The sequence below is a fragment of the Sebastes fasciatus genome, chromosome 20 (genome assembly GCF_043250625.1).
Source record: "Sebastes fasciatus isolate fSebFas1 chromosome 20, fSebFas1.pri, whole genome shotgun sequence".
Lineage (NCBI taxonomy): Eukaryota > Metazoa > Chordata > Actinopteri > Perciformes > Sebastidae > Sebastes > Sebastes fasciatus.
In genome coordinates, this window is record NC_133814.1 from 11,172,808 (window position 1) to 11,197,640 (window position 24,833).

General features: G+C 45.1%; 1 protein-coding gene across 11 annotated transcripts in view; it reads right to left on the reverse strand.

Moving 5' to 3' along the window:
• Nucleotides 1–24,833, reverse strand: part of raraa (retinoic acid receptor, alpha a) — a 171,184-nt gene that overhangs the window by 107,496 nt on the left and 38,855 nt on the right. For 3 of the 11 annotated variants that reach the window (XM_074620977.1, XM_074620973.1, XM_074620967.1), the window contains one exon: nucleotides 14,774–14,896. The exons of 3 other annotated variants lie outside the window; for them this stretch is intronic. The gene's annotated coding sequence lies outside the window, so the exon portion shown is untranslated. Of the gene's footprint in view, nucleotides 1–14,773; nucleotides 14,897–16,307; nucleotides 16,426–23,316; nucleotides 23,445–24,833 lie in introns of all 11 variants that reach the window. 5 more of the 11 variants (XM_074620972.1, XM_074620969.1, XM_074620970.1 and 2 more) reach the window with 4 other exon arrangements.

Consider the following 24,833-nt stretch of genomic DNA (forward strand, 5'->3'; position numbering starts at 1 on the left):
TGAGATTGAGTTGCCCAAAGGTCATTGTAGAAATACCAAAGCTGTAAGATTAAGAACATATATATATATACACACATGACACATAAATCCATCTGGCATCTGGGAGCATGCATTACAATGTCCAAATGTAAAAAAACACAACAGCTGGATTCAGCTTATATCCTGCTTAGTAGCAGAGTTCATGACCAGAACGATGAGAACATGTCAGTGTACATATTCCGTCTTTAATTAAAAAAAGCAAGAAAAAGAGAGAATTTAAAAGAATTAAAGTGAAAGATGGTGGTAAAAATAGGAGGGAAATGAAAAATCAGCGAAGATTGTGCTACTCGTCCTCTTCACTGCTCTCTTACAGACACACTCTCAGGCGCACACACACACATTCAAGGGGACAAATATCAAGAATATCCCTGCCTCTCTTCCCTTCGCCTGCTCTCCAGGAGTCATAAAACTCCCATTTAAAAATGCATGGGCTCCATAAGCTTCCAGACCTATCTATTAACTGTGTTATAGTGTCGCTGGCTATAGCTGCTGACGGCAGCCAGGGAATGCTGCTTTCCATTAGGGGAGAGAGAAAGAGAGAGAAGGGTGGGGGTGGAGGAATGAAGGGAAAGACAGAATTTACTCATTTTTCTTTTTCCCATGGCACTGCAATCTGATGCCTGCGCGTTTGGGCATGTGGAAGAGGGGGGGAGGAGGTGGCGACTTCAACATGTAAGCCTGCATAAGTATAAATACATAACTGTACCAATGAGAGAGTGTGTGTGGTTGGTTTTTTTTTGCACCTGTGCGCAAGTCTGTGGCCAAAGAGTAATTGATTCGAGTGTTTCTGGGAGATTTCCCCCAGTGTCCTTAGGTGCTCACCAGATGACTATTGATTGGTTAATTGATTGATTGGCATCCGGCCGACAGCGAGTCAACAACATCATCACTCTCCATATGGTCCCAGGCGCACACACACACGCACACACACACACACACCCTCCACTCTCTGCCAGTCTTGCTTATCATCATCCTTTACAACATTCAAATACTTAGTACTGCTAATTTGGGAATCGGCTACGTTTTTTAATGCCGGGCACACACTGCAGGAGATCCAAGATCGTCTTGATTCTCCTGCAGGTGGCGGAGGCGGCGGAAGCGGCGGCTAATACAAACGTGAAGCATAAAGTAGTAGTAAGATGGACTCAGAAGTGGAGGACCAACTTGTTGATTTGTGGCAACAACAAAAGTGTTTTGTTCAACGTGTCTCTATGACTTCATCCATATTTTTTCTCCGGGAATTTTCTGTACAGAGTAGTACAAAAAAAATGTATTCTTCCTGTCTGTCGTTCGCCATGTTTGTTTACATAAAAGTCACATTTAATCACACGAGATTTGCGGTTTTGAAAGTCGGGACTCTTGTCCATGAATGGAATCTGTTAGCGTGTGGTTTGGCGTGCTGTTTTTGCCAAACCGTTGTTCACCACACACTATACTGTTGGAACAAAACTGTTAAATTTAACATAACATGTCGTCATGTGCGGGGTCTCTCGCATTTTCAACATCTGTTAAGATTTGAAAAATCTTTTAGTGTGGGGCCATCCTTAAGACAAAACTTTACACAGAATTTTTCCTCCTCAGTATCTTTTAAATGACCTACTTTTAAGAAACTTAAACAATGCTTTTAGACATTTAGTCATGGAGAAGGATTTTTCCCAAGTGTTGGGTGTATTCGTTCTTAACTTCACTCTGTGTTTCCATTTTCCACCTGCAATGTAGTTTCTTTTTCCCCCAGCCTTTTCCAACAAAGCTGCTTTGGTCATTAGATGTAATGCAATCACCAAAAACACTACACTGACTGTCATAGCAACTAAAAATAAAATGTGACTATTAACCATGAAAACAGAAAATGTCTGTTTTCATTTAACCGAGCAACCCTCCTCACCTAGGCGTCCTTGAGCGAAAAATGCTAAACACCAACCTGCACTTGATACGAGCATCTGCTTAATGTCTTTGAATTAAAATGTAAATGAGATTTTGGATGGTTTGGGTGATCTTCAACATGCCAGCGTGCGTGTCTCTTCTTGACGGTATTATTCCCTCTCTTCGGGCCCCGCCTCTCTGTGCATGTGTAAGTCAAACACAGACTATGAAAATTAATGAGCTAGCGCCCAAAGTAGCGGCGACACTTAGGAACAAGGCTCCTGTCCCTTTAATGGACCATATAGACAATGTCTGCGGTATTTCAATTAACAGACAATGGGACGACGTGAAATAATGACATATAGGAAGAGCTGAGTGACGCTTGAGAATGAGGCGGTAACGGCGGCGCCTATCCCCTTTAATGGACCATTGTGGTCGGGCGGAGACAATAGGAGTTAATAGGAAAAGTAAAATTATGATGTAGGCCCCCCTGTCTAAAGGGGTGAGTGACACCTGGGAGTGAAGCTGTTACATCTTAATGCACTGCTGCCACCGGGATGAATCAGCTCCGCATATGAGGGGGAGGGGGGATGAGACCATCTGAAGGCCGCTAATAGCAGCCGCTGTCAGTCTCGCATTAACCTTGAGAACAGCCAGGGGACTGTGTTAGCCCTGCTGACCTCTCTTTTTCACACACACACATTTCCCGTTATGTCCACATGTATGACTGAAGGGTGACTGTGTGTGTGTGTGTGTGTGTGTGTGCACGCGCACGCATGTCTATCCCTCTTCCTGTGTCTTATGAGCACCATCAGTAGGATTAAATCAGTCCATCACAGGCTGCTGTAACACCATATAGGCTGTCTGTGCCAGAGTGAAATCACCTCAGCCTTTCCTGTTGCCCCCAGGGTTAGGGTCCTTGTAGACCAATAATGGCACTCCCTAAGCTAATTTTGTGTACACAGATGTGCACAAGCGCGTACAAATGTCCTCATCAGCTCAGAATGGAACAACACCGAGCTGCATTTGTTTTGTTTGACAAAACAGATGCAGCAAAAATTACAAAAACACGGGTGAAAATCTTGATGTTTTCCATCCAATCCTCAGCCAAATCTGAATTACATCTGAATAACGTAACGCTAGTTCATCGTGGTTTTCTGCTGCAACTTGGATGCTGTCGGATTGGTTAAAAACAAAGTGGATCTGGGGAATTAAGTGTAAGATAATCAAATGCGGGTCCAAATAATATTCACCAAAAACAGCCCAGAGTTCAACAAAAAGAACACCACTTTTCAAGGATTCAGCAATAAACAACAAAAGATAGAAATTCAGTTTGTTCAGTCCAGTTATTTGCCCACAAGGAAATACTCTTCACAAACAAATCAATAAAGGATCTCTCAAAAAGTAAATAAACCCAACATCGATGCAGTCAGAGTTACCTCCGGTACCGGGCAGTCGATTGTCTTCGTGCACACACTTTTTAAATAGCATACTTTGTAATCTTTGGATTTGGAAGAAGCCGTCAAGTATTTTCAAGTCAAAAGGCTCGAGTCCAAGTGAAGTCACGAGTCACTGGTGTTAAACAGGACCTATTGTGCTCAATTTCAGGTGCATACTTGTATTCTGGGTTTCTACTAGAACATGTTTACATGCCTTAATATTCAAAAAAACACTTTCTTTTTCTCATACCGGCTGTGCTGCAGCACCTCTTTTCACCCTCTGTCTGAAACACTCTGTTTTAGCTCCCGCCCCCCTCCTCCTGAAAAGCCCAGCCTGCTCTGATTGGTCAGCTGGCCCTCTGTTGTGATTGGTCAATCGAACCAAACTCTTCGGACTCCGCTCCAGCTCCGCTCTAATTAGCTTTGTTTGAGGGCGTGCCAAACCAGCTGCTAGGCAGGTATTATGCAAATGTGTTACTTGGTGATATCACAACGTTACGGAAGAAAAGGCAGGACTTAAAGCGAGGCGTTTCAGGAAGCTCAGGAGCAGTGTTTCTGTTGGGGAGAGTAACTCCCTTTGGCGTGGACTTTGGTATTTGTAACTTTGCTGACTTTTTACATGCACAAAAAAAACTATATAACACACTAAAGGAAAGTGAAAAAAACACACAAAAGCATAATAGGTCCTCTTTAAAGTCCAAGCCAATTTGCAAGTCTTTTTTTTTTTATTTGTCAAGTTGAGTCTAAAATCAAATTTGTGACCCGAGACTCATGTGACTTGAGACCACACCGCTGGTATATACTTCCTACTTATCTAATTAACTTGGAAAAGAAAGATAAAAAGATACAACCTCCTGCCACTCATATCTATACAGTAGGAAATATGTGCAACAAATTCATTCCTTGTAGTACAAACTGCAAAAAATGCCAAACAAATGTCAACCATGGCATTTTGGAAACAGAACAAGACGCATAGCTTTAGTGAAAGCTGGTTGTGTTTTGCTTTTTTGGCCTGACTGACTGACAACAAGGATCGTGTGTTGAGGCATGACTGGGCAGGCCAATGCCCATGTGTTTTCAGTCAACTTTCACTGGCAAGACAGAACGTGGAAGATAAAGAGAGAGAGGCTTAGAGAAAGAGACAGGGAAAAACAAAGAAGCGTTTTAAAAAATAAAATGGTTGGAATGGCTCCCTGGGAGAACGAGTGAAAGCATGATCAAACACAGCATTGGCCTAATTTTCTGCTACCCATCGCGGAGGAGCGGGAAGAAGAAGGATCAAAGACGATCAGTATTGGAGAGAACGCGCTGGAATCGAGGAGGCCAACATTTTCTGAGGTTGGACATCAGCGGAGGCGTCCAACAGAGGTGGTGAAGTGTTACTGGTGGTAGCAAACCCAACAGTACATGTTTTGAATTTAATGTTATTGATAACAAATGTGTGTTGTTTGTGTGCCTTGAATACTATGAGCTCACAAAGGATCCTGTGTTATAATGTACTAGAGGTTAGCAAACAGCTGCCCATCTGGATCCAACACCACTAAAGCCTCCACTAAAATCTGACATTTTCTTGTTTCAGAATTCTTGTTGTATGAACATAAAGCCTTTAAAACCCATTGAAAATGACATGAAATTGCCATTCAATAATCAATACCCCCATACGGAGAGCAAACTGACACTGGAACTGGTTCTGCACCATTTGACAGGCAGTTTATCAGGTCAAAGTATGGACAGCTCTGGGTGCTGAAATGAGGTCTAGTAAACATGTTAAATTTGAAAGATGTTAGATGTCTTGTAAAGATGTTAACTTTATTTATTAAACAAGACTATATTTCTTTACCATTTCTACCCCAAAAGGGATTTCCACTTGGCAACACTGGGAAAATAAGGGTAACAAGAAGTCAACTGTGAGTTATTTGTCACGCAACTTCCGTACTTAAGTTACGCCACTTCCAGAGTTGTTTTAACCCAAACCACGATCTTTTCCTAAACATAACCAAGTAGTTATGTTGGCTTAACCTAACCAAGTTGTTTACTGTGAAGACAGACGTTTATTTTGAAAAGACCGCGTGTATGTAACGAGCGGAAATTTACACGTTTTGCTGGACATTCGTAGGAAAATGCAGAAAAAAACGAGGGACAACTTTTCGTAAGATATCATACGAACCATTGTATGAGGATATGCTGCAATGGTCAAGGTTTGGTTAGGTTTAGGCATGAACACGACTTCGTAAGCATTACTATGTTTTTCAAACTTAGGGGACCTTTGTCATCATGGTTACAATAATATCCACTTGGTTTACGTTAGGGATTGATCATGGCCTTGGTTAGAAGAAACCAAAGATGACTTTCGGTATGAAACAGGAAACAAACAGCTGTCTTCCATGTTCAATGTCCAATGGTTTTGTTGTCCCACCAATCCACACTGACTGACTTTGTGGCTTTATAATAACGTCACCCAACTTCCCCCCTTTCTCCTGATGGTCACAATTTGGATGCTAGATGGCTTTGTTACTAAAACATGCCATTTCTGGGCATTTTGCTGAAACAACTGATGCTCTTGTTTGCCTTGAAGGACCTTCACTGCACCTGTATGCCTTCACAAGTCCCTACGGTACATGGCCGAACCTAATTGCCAACCCCTGTCTCCTACTTCCCCATCCGGCTGTCCCTAACACACACTGGGTCTATGACGGTGCAAAAAGCTTTTAAAAGGGCTAACATTTGTGCTTGAGTGGTCAGAACATTGTGTGCGCCGCTGCCTCTGCCAGCCGCTGCATACAGTCCACTCGCAGCGCTACTGTGCTGCTGGAGGGATATTTTTAGAAAGCCGTTGACAATATCGCGTCCCCAAACGGGTGTAATCGTATTATGCTGGAGGTGCTAAAAGCCTCGAGTTGGGGGAAGCACGTCACCGGAGGAAACAGTCTTGAGACACACAAGCAGCGTTTCCAGTGAATCTTGAGAGCAAGAAGCTTAGACGCATAATGGGAGGAGTAGATGAAGAAATACATACATACAAACTCAGCATGTGAGACGGAAAGAGTCAGAGAAAGAAGAGGGAATCATAAGGAGGTGGGTTCGAGGGCTGTCGAGAGCTGACAAGGAAGGATGAGATGCAAATGAAACCTCTGGTCGAGAGGCTGTTGGAGGGTGTGGTGGTGGCGGCTGCTCAGGTTGGGGGCTCGATCGTTTTGACAGTGTTTGGTATCGGCAGCTCTGAAGGTTCGAGCCGGCCGCGGCGATGATAGATGAAAGGCTGAACTTTAATCAGAATGGCGCCCGGAGCATTTTCAGGGAGGTAAACAGGTTAATCAGTCAAGCCCTCCTTCCATCCTCCCTCTCATTCTCCCCTACTCTTTCCTCAGCACATGACCACTTCTGACACTGGCACGCCATTCGTCTCTTTCCCATCAGCACCTCGCCTGGCTCCTTCCCTCCTCCACCCCTCATTTTCCCCCCCTAGAGGAACACACAAACCCCCTCCTCCTCCCCTACTACCCATACTATCAGGCATATCCCACGATCATATAAAGGGGAACTCGAACATCAAAGCGCTCCGTCAGCCCGTTTAATACCTCACAGCATCATCCGCCATAAAACTATGAGGTGGGAGGAGAGCATTCAGCAAACAGAGGCTATTCATACGCTCTTGGTTTCCTGCATTATTGCCCCTTCACTAGGCTGCATCGTAGGAGGTAGATAATCAAAGCGATCCCTCCATATCTTTAAAAAACCTTCAAACAAAACCGTGCTGAATTCAAATCCAGCGAGGAGAGAAAGTAGAAAAGGGAGCAGCCAAGCATTATCCATTGTTCTTGGTGTCCCGAGGGTTTATTTATTAAAATGGCCCTGTCTTACCGCCTCTCCAAGAAACAGCTAGAGGCCTGCATAAAAACTTGTGCAATGTGCTGAGCAGAGCCAAATTACTGCACGCCTGACCACCGGATGTTTTAAACAAGCTACAAACTGTAAAAACGAAACCAGGAACTAAGAATTCCCACGAGTTTACAGTCCAAGCCGCATTCGGTGTTTCCGTCATCCATCTCGTACATACAAACCTCCCCCTCTCTCGCTCTCTCCCCCACCAAGAAAAATAAACAATCAACTCCGACAAACCACTTTGGCCGGCCGAGTGTGAACCTTACAAAGCCTTAACAGCTCCCATGGAGGGACGCCACATCCAATCTGAAATTACCCACACCAGCTCTTCAACCACACCGCATTTAGGCACTTACTGGGGCTCGGGAAGCAAGATTATATTGTGTTGTCTGGGATCCCAACCACAGACTTTGGTGAGCAATCAACAAGGGGCCGCCTCTCGCCAAGATAAACTTCACAGACGGTTGCCACTCATTTACGGGCTGAGCTGCCCGACTCTGCTGCATCTTTGCCGCTGAGCATCAAACCGGTCGCCTCCGTAGTTTTCTCTCTAGCTTTGGTTGGGAGTGCAGATTCTTGTTCACATTTGTCCAGGATATTGCAAAAGGACACTGGTTGTGCAATATGAGTGAGGAAACGCACTTTACAGGAGGCCTTGAGGGGGGAACAGCGGAGGGAGTGCTTATTTGGGGACACGCTTTATGCTGGGAACTCTCCAAGTGCATTGGCGTTATTACCTCCTCCTCCCCACCTCCGCTTTTGTCAAAGAGAGAATTCAGGATGTTCGCTTGTTTAATGATGTGAGCATCCGCGCCGTCGTTTGAACTATATACACAAGCACCTCAGAGGGAGAAAAATGCTAATGAAGCTATTAATGATAGATCAGTGCATAACTCAAGGTGGCAGCGAGAGAGGAGGAGGAGGACGAGTTCAGCGGTATCGTCTTTTAAAAAAAATAAATAAATAAAATACCACGAGTACTGTAGAGGGCTGCGTGGGAGTTAAGAGAAAGGGGGACTGAAAAGTGCCGGAAGACAGTCGCTCTGTTGTTGGGGAACAGGAGCTGGATAGCTGGCTTACACACATACACACCCACTCACATCACGTGGGAAATGTGTGACTGTATAGATGCGCCAAAATGTACATGTACACTCAGTCACGTCACAAGCTTAACTCCTAGAGGGCCAGAAATCCCATGTTTATTCCATTACATCCATTCTCAGGGGATTTTATAACAGTCACAATATCAAATGTAACATACTGTACTGTGGTCTTCTATTACCACTGGATTAGCGCTTCCCCCATAACAGTGTATCTTGTGATATTAAATCTTCTTACATACATTTTTACGTTTATAAAATGTGTGTTTGTGTGGCCGGCACGGTTTTTCTCTGATGTCACATAAGCTATCACTGTTTTATTTATTCAGAGCAAACTGCTGTTACAGGAACAGAGAGCAGCAATGCATTTATTTAACCTTTTCCACTCCACCCCTCATCACCATAGACCCGTTTTTGTCTTTTTTTAGAATGAATGAATCAAAATAAATTGTGAATGTGTGTAAGGGCTTAGAACATTATGATCGAAGTAAGTCTCATAAGTTATTGCAGCAATTTTTGGGTTGATACCATTTGTTACACAGATTTAACCATTTTTTACCACTCGAGAATTGATAAAAAAATGATCAATAATCTTTCCAAAATACCACATTAAGATACCAAGATCTTGAGGAACACCATAGAAAAAGTCATGCTGTGATTTGGGATCAAAAACTTCTGACATTTGGAGATTTCTGTAAGGATTGCATTTTTGGGCGATTGGATGGTGAGCACTTCTGTTATGAAAACTGCTCAGAAACCAACTTATTGTCAAAAAAAGCCATCCATCCTCTGAATGCTCTAGGTCTGTAGTTTGTGGCAGTAAAGTTTCATGAGGCTGTGATTATTCTAGAGGTCACCACAGGTCATTTTATACTGTGAAATTAAAAAACATGGTCTCACTACAGTGAAATGGCTACTATGGGGACTAACATCATCACACATGAATAAAGTTGGGCTCACTGGATCCACAAGAATATCGGCTTTACAGTGATACCCAATTTATGCAATTCCAAGAATGTTTGGGGACCCCAGTATGCAGAAATATTAAAGCATACCATTTTAGAATAGGCGGGAATAATGGATACCCATATAACCCATTATTCATTCCCATATCTTGTGGTCAGAGGTCAACGGACCCCTTTGAAAATCACCATGCCAGTTTTTCCTCGCCAAAACTTCGGAGCATTATTAATCCTTTTATGTTTATAAAATGTGTGTTTCTGTAGCTGGCATTCTTTTTTTCTGATGCCACAGAAGCTATCATTGTTATTCTTCTATTTATTCAAAGCAAACTGCTGTTATAGGAACAGAAAGCAGGAGTGCATTTATTTATTACAAACTGTAATTCAGCCATCTAACTGGGATTTGCTTGGTATAACTTACTGGAATTTGTAATATCATAAAACATTCTGACAAATATATGGAATAATGCAGAGTCTGCCAGCGGGACAAGGTGCTGGACACTGACACGCATTCGCCAATATCCTGAAAAGTGGCCTGGAAATCTCCATGGCCTAATAATACACGACAGACGGAGCCTGTCAGAGTTTCAGACCAGCTGAAAGTCATTTGGTGGGTTGAAGAGAAAAATCAGGGGAGAGAGAGAGAAAGAGAAACAGACAGAGGAGGAAAGAGAGGTGGAGGTAGAGGGAGACGGTCATCAGCGTTGTCGTGCCATCTCCCTGTAGATCTGGATGAATTTGTTCTGACAACACAGGAGCGACTCAGACAACACCTCCCGACCCATCTGCACACAAACACACGCACATAAATCTCCTACGGGCATGGCCAAGAAAGGAGGAGGGAGGGGGGCAAATGAGGGTGTGAGTGAAAGTAAATAAACTACTAGATGGAGTTGAGTAGGGACAGACTCAGGAGTGTCAGAAAAAAAAGCTATAAAACAGAGAAAGGGAGAGACGGCAGATGAGGGACAAAATCGATTTTGGTAACGAGGCAGAGCGAGCGGCGGGCATGAAAAAGGAAGACAGAGATGAGCCTGAAAGAGAGAGGAATAGATAAAGAAAAGAAAGAGAGAGGATGTGATAGACGGAGACGGAGACGGAGAGAAAGACACACCTTGTGAAAAAGATTGAGGGAGCAGAGGAGAAAATGAACAGGAAGGACAGAAACGGAATACAAAGATCGAATGAAGATAGAGAGAGTTGAGGGGAAGATGAGAGGATGCCTTATTTTCCTCCGTCTCAATTTGCACAAAACTTTCATTACCACCAATTTGGGCCGGGAGCCGTAGGCTGGACCATTAGACGAGCCCGGCATCAATCAGCCTAATCTCCCTCCCAGGCCGCTAAATTACAGCGCCCAGTTGCTTATTAAAATTTGTCGCCCGTCTCACAACACCCGGCACTGCTGGAGATTAGACAGGGGCCCCCAGACAAATCTGTTCCAGAGGAGAAGAAGAAGAGGAGGAGGAGGAGGAGGAGGAGGAGGGGAGAAAGAGGGAAGGAAGGAAGTACAGGGACAGTAGGAGGGGGAAAAAGAGAAATGTGCTTGCTGAGACAGAGCGGATCAGAGTGGGGGACGATCATCTGGTTTGATTTATACACTCCTGTAGATCTGCCGCGCACACACACACACACACACACTCCCTCACTGCATTTCACACACTCATACATCCCAATACATCGCATATACACCCGCCGCCACACGCCCACACCTCCCCCCCAAATGCAGTTTTCCATTTCTGTCAACAACTCCAACACACACACACTGCTGAGGAGAACGCGACGCCTCCCATTGCACACTCAATCAAACCGGCGGCCAGATAAGACGCATGATGAATGGCGTAATTGAAGGCGGCAGCGGGGTAATGCTGCATCGCTCTGGGTTTGGTGGTTGGGAGAAGAAGAAGAAGAGTGGCGAGTGGGTGATTAGCCTGTAGGATTTATTGTTATTGCCCGTCTTATTATAAAATACTAAGACTGTCTGCCTCGCCTACTGTAGCACACCTATAGGGCCCTACACCTCCGGAAGGATGAGCGCACAGCAGGGGCGCACCTTTGTAGATTCTGGTTGCTCATATCATAGAAATCCGGCTCAGCTAAACATGTAGGTTGTATGGAAGAAATCTGGATGCAGAAATACATGAAAAAAAAACACACATTAAAGCTGCAGTAGGCAGAATGTTTTCGGCATCACTGGGCAAAAATTCCATAACAACCTTTCAGCATATTGTAATTCAAGTGTTCTGAGAGAAAACTAGACTTCTGCACCTCCTCATGGCTTTGTTTTCAGGCTTTAAACAATCTAGCCTGTGACGGGAGACTTTGGCCAGTCAGAGAGCCTTCCTATGGATGTTCATTCAACGGAGGCAGCTGTCAATCACTCGCAAACTCCGATCAAACGGTCAAACTAGGCAGAGCTGATCAAATATGAGTCAATATTCTGTTACTGTGATGCCTATTTCTCTCCTCAAATGTTTTCAGAAACATCTTGTAGTGTACTGTTTAATTGTAAAATGAGAAAGTTTGTGACCCGGCAGCCATGTTGAGATCAGTTGAGGAAACACCAAGCACCGCCCACCAGCCGAAGCACAGCCAATAGGAACGCTCTCTCTCTGAAATGACTTGTGATTGGTCAAAGTCTCTCATCACGGGCTAGATTTTTTCAAGGCCTGAGGTGCAGAAGTCTAGTTTTCTCTCAGAACACTTGAATTACAATATGCTGAAAGGTTATTATGGAGTTTTTGCCCAATGATGCAAAACACGTGTTGCCTACTGAAGCTTTAATGTACACCCAGGAGATTTCTCTCCCCCTCTTTCAGTAACACTTCTCTTTGCTCACTTTAATCATCAAAGGCAATTTGGAGACAGAGAGAGAAAAAGGGTACATGAAGTGTCGGATGTGTGTGTTCGCCTGTAGTTCGGTGGATAAAGGAGGGAAACGAGGCAATTGCACTTCAGGCTGTTGTACACTCAACAGATAAAACACTCTCCTTTCACATATCAAAAGCGACCAAAGGTCCTTGACAGGAGTGAGCCAGATAGTGTACTTAACAGCCACGCCGAGGCCACTCGCTCCCTGACAACACGCCTCTGCTGAGAGAGCATGTGCAGATGGATTTCTCTCCTCAGACCGTCCATGCCATCTGATGACCCTGATTTGCCGAGGATTACTGTTCATTGGGGCCTAATCTGTCTTAATGGCTCCTGAAGAGACGATTTCAATTAGCGAGGCTCAGGATGTTGTTGTTTAGACACTCTAGCGCATTTTTAAAAAACGCAGGTCTCGAGGAACCAATTATTATCAGATTAAGGTAGGAAATCAATGTTAATTGTGTTTAAGCTCCCCTTTTTAACAAAAATGTTGAACTTTAAAATTAGCTTTTACGGTGTTGCACCAGATAGAACTAAACAGTGTACAGCGTCTATAAATACTGTAGTACGGTATTAAGGGAACATTGGTGTAATTGGGCACACTGTGTATCCCAGACATGCTTGGCAGCTGATGTTTGCCGTTTATGTTTTGTGTCCTGAATGTACCACGCTGCAAAAAGTACAATGCTGAAACTATTGCTTGATTATTGGGCAAACTTAATCAACAATTAACAATTTGAATATATGATCAATCAGTTTTAAATGTTATGATTTGCAGATTTTCTCTGTTAAATATTATTGTAAATCGAGTACCTTTAGGTTTTGGACATCATTTGAAGACATTATTCCGGGGTTTGGGGTATTATGATGGGCATTTTCACTAATTTTTGACATCGACCATGTACTCGTTAATTGCAGCCATAAAAACTACTGTTCACTTTAGGAACAAATATAGTAAAGCCTAAAAACCTAAGTAAATATGAAGTTAAAATACTGTTCTGGCTAACTTGTATCGCAGGTACTGAATGGGAGAGAAAACCAAGGTACTGGTCTTTCAGCTGATATTGTGACCAAGAGTAGAAACCCATTTCCACTTGAGTTGTTCCACTACCGATACCTGTATCGGAAAAACCTCTGATACGGCGTAAAATGCTGGATCGGGTATCGTTGAGTATGCGAATCTATGCACCGATCCGATATCCAGTATCATATCATTCATCAGCTCATTTACGCTCCACAGAAACAACAACAACAACATGTGTCACTCACTACATCCTGCTCGATCGGTACTGCGCATGTGCTAATGAGTGAGCCACCTCGCTTCTTTCTCATCTCCGTTGAGAGTCGCACATGCGCAGTGCCGATCGGGCAGGTGCTAACGTAGGGTGTAACGTTAGTCAGAGCCAGCAAAATGTCAGCTATTTGGCAATATTTTACACTGGAAAATCTGTCAAACTAGATAATAAAATAAGGTTCTATGGCATTCATTCTCTGTATTTGTTCATGTTTTACAAAGGGTTTAACCTGAGCCAGGGCATCCAACAATGGTAGCATATCACATCCATACAAGATTGGTTAAGAAATGACAATTTTAGGGCTGTCAATCAATTAAAATATCGAATTAATCACAAATTAATTGCACATTTTTTATCTGTTCAAAATGTACTTTAAAAGGGAGATTATTTAATACTTTTATCAATATGGGAGTGGGCAAATTTGCTTTATTTAAATGTATTTACATATTTATTATACATTTATTTAATTAACAACACAAAACAATGACAAATATTGTCCAGAAACCCTCACAGGTACTGTCGGTGTGTCAGTGTGCCGACTTGACTATGACTTGCCCCAAACTGCATGTGATTATCATAAAGTGGACATGTCTGTAAAGGGGAAACTCGCAAGTTGCGTTAATGCGTTAAAGAAATTAGTGGCGTTAAAACAAATTTGCGTTAACGCGTTATTATTGCGTTAACTTTGACAGCCCTAAAAAAGATCTATATTTTGTTTTTTACCACACTGGTATCAGATTGGTAAACAGTTTCGGCCGATATGCAAGGAAAAAAATGGCCTCACATACACATTAGTACTAACAAAGATACACAATGCAACGACACGCGACACAAATCCTCAAATTGAGTCACTGCACACACAAACAGACATACTGCATCTGCTGCTGCAACACAAGCAAAGCGGTGAAAGCACAGCAACAACTGCGAGCAGTGTGGTTGTACGGAGCACGTCCACTGCCGACACGTACTGACACCTTAACCAGCGCGGGGGAAACCACACATGAACACACACTGCCAAATGTGGTCTCAGACAAAGCCCATTGAAGCTGCTATAAATATAGTAGAACAACATAAGCAGTTGCTTTGTCTGAAAGTTTAATTAGCACAGCACCTAGAGTATTCAGAGATAGAAGGGTTGGCAGTGGCGAGGAGACGTGAGCTCCATTGCTATTTTAAAGATGATGTGTTGTTGTTGATTCAGTCGGCTTTGTTTTGATACATAAAACTCAGTGAATCACGTTTACTGCTGTGTGTGTGTATATGATTTATGAAATGAATCTAGTCCAGGATCTACTGCCTGCACATAGAGAGTGTGTCTCTACCTCTGTTGCTCGCCAGCAGCCCCTTTGTGTTGCTGTTCAGACTGATTGAGTGGTGCGCTATTCGGCCAACTGGGCTTCCGGCTGGTGGACTGCCCGCATCGATTGCTCGGACGAGCCTTTAATCTGGAGCAGAAAATATATAGAGAGAGATGGAGGGTGGAAAATAGAGAGCAAAAAGGTAAGGAAGGAGAGAGAGAGAGAGAAAGGAATGGAGGGGAGAGAAAACAGGAAAAAAGGGGAACATTAGCTTAAATGAAAGTTTATTAGCTGTATCAGTCAGTCAGTCGGGTGGGGTGGGGTGGAGGTTTTGCCCCAGGCTCTCCATCCTTCCTCTCTATCTACCCCCCCCCCCCCTTAGCCCCTCTTTCTGCTTGTGTGTGTTTGTAAGGGGAGGGGGTTTTGGAGGCATGACGGGAAAACATTAGGTTGTTGGCGAGTCGCCTGTACACCAGCCAGTAATTGGCTTGGGTAATGGTCATGTCCAGACAAATGGTGTAGGCCCTAACCGTGTTACGAGCAACCAACTGCTCCGCCTGTATTCACAGTGTAAAAAGCCAGCACTGCTCGGATACCGAACGGCTGCAGCCGGCGCGTGTATGTGTACAAAACAAGTGATTTACTGGGACGTTTTTTTCTTCTTTCTTTTCTCCACCTCGCAACCGATGTCTTCCGCGTGGCCTGTAGTACGCGTGATTCATGATTTGCTTGCGTCCTATGTGGGAGACTACGGTGTGATGAGGAGGCAGCACAAGCCCCCCGCTCACCTCGAGGGACAAACCGACATCTGCCGGTGTCCTCCAAGCAAGTGACAGATAGGAGATGAGGAGGGAGACAGAAAGAAAAGGAGGAAGAGGAGGAGGAGAGGGGGTGAGGGTGGGGGGGGGGGATGACTAGAGAGAGGGAGTAAGAGGATAAGTTCCATTTTTCATCCCTCCCTCTGCTCTGCATCACTTCCCCTTCTGTCTGACGGCAAGCTGAGCCGCTAATGTCCATTGTGTCTGGATGGGCTGCAAACATGTGTGTGCGTGTGTGCATGTGTGTGTTGATGATATGAATGAGAATGAAACGTATATGCTCCTACAGTAGCTATGCGAGCTAAACAGCATGCATACATGGATAAAGCTGAGCTTGCATGTGTGTGTGTGTGTGTGTGTGTGTGTGTGTGTGTGTGTGTGTGTGTGTGTGTGTGTGTGTGTGCGTGTGTGGTGGCAGCCCCTCAGCCATCCAGCTATCATCTCCCGCCAGACAGGCCCCACCAAGCCATCCCAGCTGGATAATGAGATCCATTATGATTTACGTGCCAAGAGGACAGCCAGACAGAACAAAGACATGTACACACACACACACACACACACACACACACAGATCGGTGTACATGTCAGTGTGTGTATGTCTCTTACTGTATGTGCTGATGTGAGCTGCCTGCCACTGCTTCACATTTCAGTTTTTTTCCATCAGTTTTTTTTCTGTGTGTGTGTGTGTGTGTGTGTGTGTGTGTGTGTGTGTGTGTGTGTGTGCGTGTGCGCGTAGTTGCCTGTAGGGCATCCTGCAGTGGGTTCTCTTTTCGTTTGCAACTCGATGACCATTTCTCTCTCTCCATCTTCCTCTCTCTCTCACTCACACACTCGTTCTTTCCACCTCTGCCTTTCCACCTGAAAAAAGCAAACTCATTGAAAGAGTGAGAGTCCCAAGTACAGCAACCTCCCTCTCTCTCTCTCTCTCTCTCCCTCCCTCACACACACACACTCACTCACACACACTCTATGCCCCAGGGTCTTGCAGGCAGAAAGTGAAAGGTGAAGATTACAACTATGTGCTGCATCACAAAAAAAAAGGAGACCACACAACCTCGCCCTGATTGATCAGTACCTCTGCAGCACTCTGGAGCTAGCCAGGGATTTGTTCCAAGGTATTTGTGCGTGTGTGTGTGTGTGTGTATGTGTGTATGTGTGTGTGTGCTGGGATTTGTTAGTGGGGAGAGCCGGAGTAGCTGTCAAACACATTTTGGAAAAGGAGCAGGCTATTGCTTCATTTCACTTTTTGGGAACGGGGGGGAGGGGATGATGTGTCAGCTGAGAAATCAAAATTAAATCTGCTGCTGCGGATGAAAATTTTAAACACATCATTTGAATTATTCCAAGGAAATAGACTGGGCGTGAGCCGACTCGTGACTGTTTCACATAAAACACTCATAGAAAATAGCAAATCAGTCGTTTAGGGCTTCAACTAACAATTTCTATTAAATCGATAATAGGTCATAAAACAGCCCGTTCACACGAAAAGGCGTATGAATGACACGGTAATGCAAAAGAGCCAAACGCTCAGAGCTAGTGACCTAGAATACAATGCGAGAAAGACTGATTATGGCAGGCGGGAAGGGAGGTGGATCGATCCAACAAACACAGGACTTTTAACCAGGTGTTTTGTTTTGTGAGTTACGTTAGTGCCGTGTTTTGTAGTGACGTTTGTGACGTGTTTTCCGTACTTGTGTTACATTGTTTCCGTACGTATTGTACTAAGACCCTCGTTAAACCCTCTGGAGTACCGCATACGAGGCGGTGCGCCGCGACCAGCTCTAGGTCGGCTTGGAAAGTGCTTCCCGGGGCTGTGGCCAAAGTGCTCGCTGTGCCCTCTCTCTCCGCCAGGGAGGGATGGAGCGTGAGAGTGTGCGATAGGACCCGAAAGATGGTGACGAGAAGTTAACGTCACACTGCCGTAAAGTGGTCGAAGCTTTGAAGCATTCGGGTCAGCCCTACTCAAGTCATAATGATATAAAACAGAGAAATCCTCTCAATTGTCTGTTTATAATGGTTATTATGGGTACGTTGTGACACACACACAAGCAAAATACAAATAAACATGAAATGCACATTCATAAAACTGCAAAATCTATCATAGTTTCTATTTCTAAAAGTCTCTCACACACACACACACAGAGCAGCAGCCCTGCCCACTCTCTCTCTCTCTCTCTCTCTCTCTCTCTGAGAGCTGGGCACAGAAAACAATGACAGGATTCTCTGCTGTTCCCGCTTCATGAAGTTTTCAAAGTGACGCCAGCTCAATTAGAGGCCTAAATGCCAAGATCCAGACTGGGGAGAGATGGAGGGATTAACAGAGATGAAAAGAGATAAAAAAGAGTAACAGAGAGAAGGGGACAATGAGGACACTAAACACAGAGGCAGGGAGGAGACAAGTAGGGTATAATGAAGAGATGGGGAATGATGGACTGTACGTAGATCGCCTGAAGGAAATGGGAAATGACAAGAAAGAGCAGGTGAATAAGGAAAAACGGGCGATGAGACGTTTTGGTACAAGAACGGTAGATTGAGCAGAAAAAAAGAGACAAACAAACAGCGACAGAGAGACTAATGCCAGCCGGTGACACAACCAGGGCTATCATGACCTCCTTGATCCGCCTGCCATTGCTCTGCCTTTGTATACACACGTAAACACACACACACAATCCTCTGAGGTATGTATCTCCATCATCAAATATGATCAGCGCTACTGTCCGCGAGCCAACATTCACTCAACTGTGATAACCCCTGTGGGAAGACACACACACACAGCGACACTTTCCTACAGCTGAAACCATTTGACCACAACACACACACACACACACACACAGGGTGAGCACACTGTCATCAGCCCAGGTAGCGGAGAAGGATCTGACATGCGCGGTTAAATTAAAAGGTCAGATAAATTAAATAAACATCAAAGTGAATGAGCCTTCAGATGAGCGGTGTGGCGCCTCAGAGGTGGAGCTCTAGGGGCTTGTCTCTATAAGAAAACGAGGAGCGCTCAAATGAATTTAATTTAAAGGGTAATTCCGGTTTATTACAACTTGGGTCCTATTTTCATAGATTTGGCTGCTATTTATATGGGTAATAATAACATTGTATTCACCAAGTTAATTTGTTCTGCTCCGGGAACGCGGCCACATCACTATAAAGGAGTCAGACGAGGCAAAAACTTTAAAAAAAAAAAATCGAGGTCAGCCAAACGTATTCAGAAGAGAAAAGAAAGTGGCAAGTATTAAAATTAATAAACAAACTGTCCTTTACTGTATTAACAACCATTATGGTTTAAGCTTCTTTACAACAAGACTCGGTCAAAACCGAGTATATGGCTTAATCGTGTATGGTCAGTCTGAATTTGTGGCTAAATTGTTATACAAATAGTCAGTGGTCATGTCCATCCATCCATTATCTGTAACTGCTTATCCTCTTCAGCGTCGCGGGGGGGCTGGAGCCGATCCCAGCTGACATTGGGCGAAGGCGTAGTACACCCTGGACAGGACGCCAGACTATCGCAGGGTTGACACATAAAGACAGACAACCATTCACCCTCACATTCACACCTACAGGACATTTAGAGTCAACAATCAACCTAACCATGTCTTTGGACTGTGGGAGGAAACCTGAGAACCCGGAGAAAACCCACGCTAACACAGGGAGAACATGCAAACTCCACACACTGTAATGTTAAATGTAGCGGTACATGTTCACCAGGTCCGACGACGACACTAGCGGACGCGCCGCTTCACTCAACTGGCCGTTCAAGCGGTGACGCACCTGATCGTGGAATGCACCCGATTGGTGCGTGGTTTTCTGCTTGCCATTTCAAACAGGTAACAACGTAGCGGCCTGCTCGTAAACTTTCTGTTATTCTGTCTAAACAATCCACCAAAATCTAGTTCTGAAAACATTTTAAAGCGATAAATAGGCTATGCCACCGCTGAATCTGGTTTCATTTTAGAACTAGATCGCCAGCGCGACACATCCGGCTAGTTTCCTGAGCCGGACGTGTTGCGCTGGCTCATTTGCATAAAGGACAGTTCCCCGCCTTTTTTCATTTTGAAAGAGCAACGGCGAATCAAGGAGGGTGGAAAGGGGAGATGTCAATCTTTCAATAGGCTTCGCGGCCAATGAGGAACCTCCAACACTCGGCCGACCACTCGCTGAGTGACAGACTTTTGTGATGGCCCTCTGCGGTCCAGCCAAAAATCACCTGACCGCTCTTTACTTGCCCCATCCGACTTTGTGGTAGCAGTTGCGTGCCGTGTTCCCTAAATCTCTGCAGCTAATTTGGAAAGTACAGTGTTATCATAACTAGAAAAGATGAAAATAAGACTCTAGTTGTAATAAATAAATAAAGTTAATAAAGTTATCCCTTAATTTTCCAGGAAAGTGAGAACTTTTTGTACAGCAATGATAGTTGGCACAAACAAGACATTTCGTTATCAGATTTAGGTTCTTTGAAGTAAATATTCACAAGTTTTGGCCTTAGAGTTTCTGCCCTGGAGTCCTTGACATGAAAGAAAAGTTTGCCACAATGACGCACAGTGCAAAGCACACAGAATGCCATTTGACGGGGCTTTTATCCAAAGAGTCTGTTACTTTGTAGTATGGGTGGGCCCTGCTGAGCTTCTTCACATGCCGATATTATCACCATTCTCTCGGCACTTACAGACAAATTGTTGTGGTTCCAATAAAATTCCCATCGATGCGGACAAAAGTGTTCATCCCCTCCATGGTTAGCAGCTCTCTGAACTATTTCAACTTCTAAGTTGGTATGCGTGTGGGAGCTGAACCCACACAACCCCACTGTTGTGGCACATCGCAACGCTCTAACCCACTCTGCAATCAGCGCCGGCGTCGAAAACCCAAAACACATGCCGCCGTAACCAGAATAATTCCCTCTAATTGAGCACCAACAGAACAACATTGTGCCTCAGATCTCACTTTGACAAAAAACCCTAACGTCAATATTTCTCCAACAAACCAAACTCGGGTGAGCCCCCCCCCCCCCTCTCCGCATCTCAATCCTCCTTAACAAAACAGCTCTTCGCTCGCTGCGGTGCCAACCCTAATCACTTCCCTCAGCACCAGGTGGTTCTCATTGACTGGGGCCCAGCTCCTCCGCGCTCGGCAAGGCGCTTTCGCCAGAGGAAATTGGCTCGTCTACACGCGTTTATTGCTCGTGAGCTCTATCGAACGGAGTCGTGCCGACCCTCCAACGTCGGGCTCTTTGAGCAGGCCCGGTTTGCTGCGCGGAAACAGCTGCTGCAGCGAGCGCCGCACCATCCAAAGAAACAATTAGAAACACCCTTTTCCTATTACTCCCCACCATTAACCGCCATTGTGTGGAATTAGTGGCAGTCTATGGAATAAGTGGATTCTAATTCATGCCCCTCTTTTCATGGGCCGCGGCTGCTGCAGTGGCTTTTCCGCTGCTAATGAAGAGGATGAAAGAGAAGTGTTAATCAAACGGAGCATCTCATCTGTGGTAATAAGGAGCAGAGGAGAGGCCTTGGAGTGACTCCCTAGTGTGTGTGTGTGTGTGTGTGTGTGTGTGTGTGTGTGTGTGTGTGTGTGTGTGTGTGGAGGGGGAGGTGATTTTGTATGTGTATGTTTATATGCTATTGTGTTGCTGAATCCAAGGCTGATCGTCTGTTAAACAAAAACTAAATTAAAAAGGAATGCAGGTAATAATGCGTGCCTGGGCCTTGTTTTCTAATTGCTTCGCCTCAGCCCATAGGGATGCATGCCCCACTACGGGCCAATCCCTCTCCGATAGCAGCCTTTTCATCCCTCCCAGGCTCCCTCGTCTTGGACCGCAGCGCTAACCAGCGGGGTCTGATTAGATTTAAATGTCAAGAGAGATAGGACAATACGGTTATCTTCCAAATTATGGCCCATTAAAGGGCCTAAGCAGTGTGCCTCCCTCCTCAACTAACTAATCACCAACCAGATTCATCATCTCACAGACTGGGGCATAATTTGGGGGGCTGTGGTTTCTCTTGCTTCTTCTTCTATGCATGTGTGTGTGTGTGTGTGTGCGTGTCTCACACCATGTGCAAGGGCATCCAGGAGTGTCTGTAATGTATGATCAGTGTGTGTGCATGCTGTGTGTGTGTTGCTCCGGAGGGAGCTGGTTCAGCGCCCCAGGCCAGTGCCCCATTAAAGAGGAAGAGATAGTGTGAGTGTGTGTGAGTGTGTGTGTGTGTGTGTGTGTGTGTGTGTGTGTGTGTGTGTGAGAGAGAGAGAGGAAGAGGAGAGGGGCTCCTCATTTAGACAGCAGGAGTGGCAGGCTGTGTCCCACCTGCAGCCAACCAACAGACAGACAGACAGTGGGACAGTGTCCCATCTGCCTCCTCCTAATTCACCTGCTGTCCTCAGGGTGTCATAGGGAGCCAAAATAATGGAGTCTCCATCTTCAGGTCTGTTATTTTACATATTTTTTTTACTCTTCTTTTCTTGCTATATTTCATCCTTTACCCTTCCTTCCTTCAGACACATGCTTTCCGCTCTTTGTCCTTTAATTCACTCTTCCTCCCTCACCTCCCGTCGTCCCTCTATAAGGAACCCAATCGTTGATCTGGCGTGCATTACAGTTTTCATCCCATCATCGTAGAGGTGGTGATAGTTGTGGGGAGGTGGGGGGGGAGGGACATATAGGACGTATAGGACTCATATCTCAAGGTGGTTTCCTTCATATCCTCGTTTCTCTTGGCTGCTTCCCGCATCTCCATTTCCTGCCCTGCCCACCTTTCAGTATTCATCTTCCCCACGTTGGATCCTCTCTCCTCCACGCTGTTTTTCATATCCCCCCCCTCCTCTTCTTCTTCCCTCTTTCACCTGATCCTTTGTCTGTTCTTTAATCTCTCTCTCTTTTCGACCCCCCACTCCTCCATCACGGAGCCACTTATATTGGGGCTCTGACTTCATACCTCAGCTGGCGATTTATGCACAGGAGCCCAGGCGATGTGCATTAGGGGCCCTCGCCGTACGCGTTATGGATCGCGCTATAAATAGCTGCTGTGCGTCCTGTAAAAGCTTTTCATTACATAGAGATATCGTTTGATCAATAGAAGCCCCCGCGCTAAATCTAATTACTAAAACGACCATGGCTAAAAAAAATATATATGTATGTATTATCAAGATGTTCCAGGAAGCAGAGGCCGCCACTGTTTGGAGCAAAGAGGTTTCAAGAGGACTCTTACAGAAATAAATAACCCATTTTAAGCACAAGGTACAAGAGCTAATTAGGATGTGGCGGAAAAATAAATAAATGGAGGACTGAATGAGGAGGAGGAGGAGTGGTTGATGTATAATAGACGAAGGACACTATGTTTAAAAATAGACTCTCTGGATAATGTGCATACGTAGAGGATGAGCAACTTGATACAAGATAGATTTATAGTCATTCTACTATTTATAGTCCCTTTATGCTACACAACAAAGAAAAAATATATTTTTTAAACACACAAATGTACAGTTGATGGACAAACACACGCCATGGTGCCACTGGGCCCCAGCTGAAGCTCCATGGGAGCCACTGGTCTGAGCCAGACCTTCACATGAGGTGCAGCTGTAGGGAGAAAAACTCGACAGAAAGGGGGGAGTAAAAAGGACAGAGAGAGAGAGAGAAAGAATAGGAGGAGCCCATGGTGTCATTTCTCTCTCTGTCAGCTCCCTGCCTCCCCCATCCTCTCCCCCCCATCACCCCCTGAGATGTGGATGCTTCGCGGGGACAATTACCGACTGACACTTCATCATGGGCCGCGCGACAGGCGCTGACGGCCCTCGTCCAAACAAATGATGCTGGGGTCGAGGTTGCGGGCCTGCCTCCGAGTCTGCCTGCCTGTATGTAGCCCCGCCGCACGGCCCTGCAGTGCATTAGCAAGCCGCACACACACACACACACACACACACACACACACAGAGGGAAAAAAAGCTACATTAAAAGAGACTCCTCTCAAGCAACCTCCTTCCTTTAAGAAAAACACATTTATCAGCAGTGGGGGGATGGTGGGTGAGGCGGGAGGGGGCTTCAATAGAAGCATGGAGGGTGGGTGGGGGCGCTACAGTACTGTCAAACCCCATCCCCCTTAGGTAAAGAGAGAGCTCTTCATCTTTGTGAGGCAACTAGGACTCACACACACACACACACAAAAATACTCCCTAACCCTCCATATATACAACTAATCAGATAATGGGGTTAAACAGCAGCTTAAAAAAGCCAGCAAGGCAAAAAAGCGGGCAATCAGCGCGTTGACACCAGCATGCATCAATTAACCCGATGTCTTTGTGGAGCACAGATAACACTCTGACCCCCCTTCACAAGCACAACTCACGCCTTTAGCTTGGGTCGAGCGTAGCTAAGTTTAGATTCATAAAGTAGGTCAATTGCTAATAGTCAAAAAAAGGGGGCAGCATATAGTGTTTAAAGCATAAAGAAAGAAAGAAAGAAAGACATGTGGAGGACCTGCTGGTAGCGGTCCCTCAGCTCAGAGTCTGAACCTGCAAATTAATAAACGCTGCCTGTGATCTCGGCCCGGGGAGGCCGGCGAACAACAATTGAGACAGACATCAAACGCTTGACTAACACTGAAACAACACTCGGTGTGAGAAAAAAAAAAAAAAAAAAGCCTGCCTGTCTCCGAACACGCTCACCACTGTGCACGTAGGACGGAGAGAGAGAGAAGAAAGAGAGACGGAGACAGCATAAACAATGAAACATTTATCAAAGCGAGGCATCTTCTGCGCTGCGCGGGCAGACTGCTAATGCAGGTGGCATTATTGTTGCCGTTCTAATACTAGCAGGCGACGAGTTGCTTCAGGTTGCTGAAAAGTCAACAACAACCTGTTCCCTATTGGCACTACTTTGTGGTTGCCCTCTGCTGTCCCCAAGGAACTTCGCTTTTCATCTTTTCTCATTGTTATGCCATTCTCCCTGCATTTATTATCACATTCCTCTCATTCATACTCCTGATGTTTTCCCTATTGGCAGCCCCCCGCCCCCCCTTGATAAATGTGTTTATGGCATCTCTCACGTCTACAAAACCCAATGCACAAGCCGCTGTCTAAGATAAATAAAAGGAGAGCTGAGAGGGATGTGGGGGTTGGAGGGGGGTAAAAATGAAGGGCAGGAGAGAGAAAATACAAAGCGAGAGCCATACGTCATGTCGGAAAAGGCCCTTGAGAACGCTCTCAATCTTTCCGTCAATATTCAGCGCTCGGGCCTGTATATGCCATCATTAAAAAGGGGACGCGTC